The 4,646-nt window shown below is 40.9% G+C and overlaps 1 pseudogene; it reads right to left on the reverse strand.

The window, feature by feature from the left end:
• Positions 1–1,226: 1,226 nt before the first annotated feature.
• LOC116871390 lies at positions 1,227–1,604 on the reverse strand (annotated as a pseudogene).
• Between the last annotated feature and the right edge of the window lie 3,042 nt (positions 1,605–4,646).

A 4,646-nucleotide genomic window follows, 5' to 3' on the forward strand; every position in this document is an offset into this window, starting at 1 on the left:
TGGAGATAAGACTTGGAGGAGCCATAGAAGTACTTTTGCAGAAGGGAGCATCATGAGATAAGGTATGAAGGGATATATCTTTTTTCTTTAAGATTATTTATTTATTTATTTATTTATTTGACAGAGATCACAAGTAGGCAGAGAGGCAGGCAGACAGAGAGGAAGGGAAGCAGACTCCCTGCTGAGCAGAGAGCCCTATGTGGGGCTCGATCCCAGGACCCTGGGATCATGACCTGAGCTGAAGGCAGAGGCTTTAACCCACTGAGCCACCCAGGCGCCCCTGAAGGAATATATCTTAATACCCTGGAGAGGGGTCTTTAGTGGACTAAGACTACATTGGGTTAAGCCTCAATCACTGCAGCTTACAACTACAGGAACTGAAGGAACAAGATGCTAACAGGAAAACATGAGACAACAAAAACATGGCACCATAGCTCCCAACCCACATCTCTACTTTCCCCTCCTCCTCACACAAAGATCCAAAGCAAAGCTTTGAAGGCTAAGTTATTGACCTTAGCTAACTTTTAGTTCAACTGAGTTTTGACCACAAATGCTTTTTGGCCCCAACTTTGGTGGAGTAGAACATCTGAAGAAAGGAGAACCCCTAGAATCTCAACCCTGTTTACAACATCGAAAATGAGTTGCTTCACCTCTCCTAGACAAAAAGTAATAGGTGTACGGAAGGCCAAGTAACAGACAAAACAATAAATGTGAAAATCTGAAGGAAAAAACGAAAACCCAACCTAAGGATGGAGTGGGCTAAAGAATCATGGAATACTGTAGCTAACTGGGTAGAAGCAGTTTGGATAGAAACTCTAATACAGTAAAATATATGTGGCATATATTACGTAGCATAAAACCAAACTAAAACAGAAGCAGAAAATGGGAGAAAACATGAATTAACTGAGGCAAACCAGAATTGGTGTTTGTTACAACTAATGGGTTAAGGAAGAAAAACTAAAGAATTAAAGGCTTCAAAAAGCTGCTGTAAATATTAAACAAGAACTCAGAAAAGCACAATCCTTATTGTCATTTATTCATTAGTGGCCCATGCCATCAGCTGATGGAACTTGTGAATAATCCTATGATTTAAGTCATCTCAGACATCCACATGGAGGATCTTGTCCCCTTTAACCCTCTATATATCTTCCAGAAACATGTATTTTAGAAGATCGTCCAAGATTTCTTCTTCTTTTCTTTTCTTTTTTTTTTTTTTTAACCATCATACAAAAAAGGATTTCATTTTGGGAAATCAATTCCTAATTTATGGCAAGTTTTACTTTCAGAAAGAAAACCACAAAACAACACAATCTAATTCAATCTTAAAGGCTGGTATGCTGAGCAAGGAATGTTCTTATTCTTTGTAGGAGCTCCTTCTTTATGCTCTGCCTTTTGGTGTGATTTCAGCCACCAAAGTCATCAGTAGACCTTTTTCTTTAATTACCTCTTTACAGCGTGCCTTCCACTAATGTCGTGCCTTTCCACCACATTCAATTAATTTAGCTCTCAGCAACTCGTTGAGGCGTTCTCTTTCTCCAGTTTCTATCAACTTTTGGTCAGTCGCTGCTCTCATCTGTGCATCTTTGTTCATCTTGCTAACCACACTCTTCAGATGCCCGGACCTAGACCTGCAGTAGCTCGGTCGCCTAAGCTCACAGAAAGCTAAAACACGCATTTCCCTTATTCTTTTTTTAAGACTTACTTTTTTTTTTTTTTTAAGACTTACTTATTTATTTAAGTAATCTCCACACCCAAAGTGGGGCCTCAAACTCACGATCCTGAGATTAAGAATCACGCTTTCTTCCTACTGAACCAGCCAGACACTCCGCCTAAGATTTCTTCTTATTGAACTACTTCTGTACTTGTTTTCACCAAAATCTCAACCCTATGTTCCATCAACCCAATATTTGCCTTTGCACTCTGGATGGGGTATTCATATCCCTGATAGCCTAATATTTGCCCCTGTGGCTTTCCTCATGTGGCTTTAGATCTGCTCTTATGGAACCTGATAATGGCCTTTAAATGATATGGCCTTTGGCTCAAGCTGGGTTAGTCCAAGTCATCCCCAACCCCTCCTTCAGGGGGAGATACTAGTAGCTGATGAGAACCACTTCTACTTGATCTTCAAATAATAATTTCTGATTACAGACACAGCTGGTTGGTTACATTTATTACCAATAGGTCCATGGTCAAGTTGACCACAATTATTACCAAAATACATGCTGAATACATCTTATTACCTCTCAAGCAATAGTATAAGGATGGCAATTTGGCTTAATAGAAAGAATGCAGACTTTGAGAATAGCTTTATAGGTATAACAATGCGGAGGGAGTGGGTGGAGGTAGGGAGATAAGCATCCTTAATCCCTAAACGTCATTCATCCAGGGGCATCCAATCCCCTGTTTCTCCTTTCCCTCAATACATGGGCATTTGAAGTTTTCTTGGCCTACTTCTGTTTGGCCACTGCTGATCCAGAGCAAGCTGGAACAGATGTGCCTGAGACCGAGTTTTGACCATGCAATGGGAGTGAAATCCCCCTAGGAGAGGGCAAAGCAACAATATGAAAAGAACCAAGTCCTTGAGTGACCAGGTGGAGTAGAGCTGCCTGCAATCCACAGTCTTCCAGACCGTTATTTGACAAATAAATTCCTGTTTTCTGTTTTTATTTTATTTTAAAGATTTTATTATTTATTTGACAGAGAAAAACAGCAAGAGAGGGAACATAAGCAAGGGGAGTGGGAGAGGGTAAAGCTTAACGACTGAGCCACTCAGGCGCCCATTTTCTGTTTTTAGAAAGAAAAAAGAAGGGGCGCCTGGGTGGCTCAGTGGGTTAAAGCCTCTTCCTTCAGCTCGGGTCATGATCCCAGGGTCCTGGGATCAAACCGCCCCGCATCGGGCTCTCCACTCAGTGGGGAGCCTTCTTTCCCCCCAATCCCGCCTGCCTCTCTGCCTACTTGTGATCTCTGTTGTCAAATAAATAAGTAAAATCTTAAAAAAAAAAAAAAAAAAAGAGGAGCACCTGGGTGACTCAGTGGGTTAAGCCTCTGCCTTCGGCTCAGGTCATGATCTCAGGGTCCTGGGATTGAGTCCTGCATCAGGCTCTCTGCTCAGCAGGGAGCCTGCTTCCTCCTCCTCTCTCTCTCTGCCTGCCTCTCTGCCTACTTGTGATCTCTCTCTCTGTCAAATAAATAAATAAAATCTTAAAAAAGAAAAGAAAAGAAAAGAGAATCCAGACTTTTTATTCAGGATTGGATTTGAATCTCAGCTCTTATACCTATTATTCCTATAACCCTGTTTAAGTCACTTAAAGTCTGTTAGCTTTAACTTCCCACAAATGTAAATTAGGGTTGTTACATATTTTGCAGAGATGTTCTAAATAGAGGGAAGAAAATATCTATACCTGGCATATATTGGGCACTCAATGTAAGATGGTAATTGTAACTTTTTAAACTGAGTATGTTGGTTTTATTATTTTTTTATTTTTAAAGATTTTTATTTATTTGACAGAGAGAGAGAATGCACAAGCAGGGGGAGCAACAGAGGGAGAGGGAGAAACAATCTCTCTGCTGAGCAGGGAGCCCGACATGAGGCCCGATCCCACTGAGATCATGACCTGAGCCGAAGGCAGATGCTTAACTGACTGAGCCACCTAGGTGCCTGGGTACATTGGACATTTTTCTTATCATAAGATAAGACATTTTTCTTATCATAAAAAAAATCATATTTTGGGGCACCTGAGTGGCTCAGTGGGTTGAGCCTCTGCCTTTGGCTCAGGTCATGATCTCAGGGTCCTAGGATCGAGTCCTGCATCGGGCTCTCTGCTCAGTGGGGAACCTGCTTCCTCCTCTATCTCTCTCTCTGCCTGCCTCTCTGCCTACTTGTGATCTCTCTGTGAAATAAATAAATAAAATCTTTAAAAAAATATATCATATTTTGAAATCTTTCTGTAATCTACAAGAAGATCTTGAGATTTTACCAGGTTTTCTTTATGCCCATATAGGAAGGACTAATGGTTTTTAAATCAGAAATAAGAAGGAACTTAGAAAGAATGGTTTAGAAACAAAGAACTTTTTTTTTTTTCAAGATTTTATTTATCTGTTATTTGAGAGAGAGAACAGGGCGGGAGGCAGAGGGAGAAGCAGACTCCCTACTGAGCAGGGAGCCTGAGGTGGGGCTCAATCCCAGGAGTTTGGGATCATGACCTGAGCTGAAGGCAGATGCCTAAGCCACTGAGCCACCCAGGTGCCCCACAAAGAACTTCGGATGAAAAAGATCATATCTGGCTGAATTGTGTTAGCAGAAATTGATAACACCTCACTTTTCTACAGAAAGTAATTTATCTAACAATCTAGGGTATCTGTAGGGGAATTGAGAATATTGGAGCAAGTAAAACAGAACATTGAACTGCTTTGAAAAGCCAGTACTACTCACTTTTTAGGAAAGACTCCCAGATTTAAAAACCTATTTACTCTCACTTTACACACAATGCTAATAAACTTGGTTATCTGGTTTCCTAGGACACAGATCAGGTAGAGAACTGCCAAAGCCAGGCACTCAGGAAGTAGTAAGAAGTACTATCTAACATTTTAACAAAATAAGAGGCAAAAAGCCAGAAAGAAAATTATTAGTATGGAAGCAGCCCAAG

This window comes from Lontra canadensis, unplaced genomic scaffold (genome assembly GCF_010015895.1).
Source record: "Lontra canadensis isolate GAN:19392208 unplaced genomic scaffold, GSC_riverotter_1.0 scaffold25, whole genome shotgun sequence".
In the NCBI taxonomy this organism is placed as follows: domain Eukaryota; kingdom Metazoa; phylum Chordata; class Mammalia; order Carnivora; family Mustelidae; genus Lontra; species Lontra canadensis.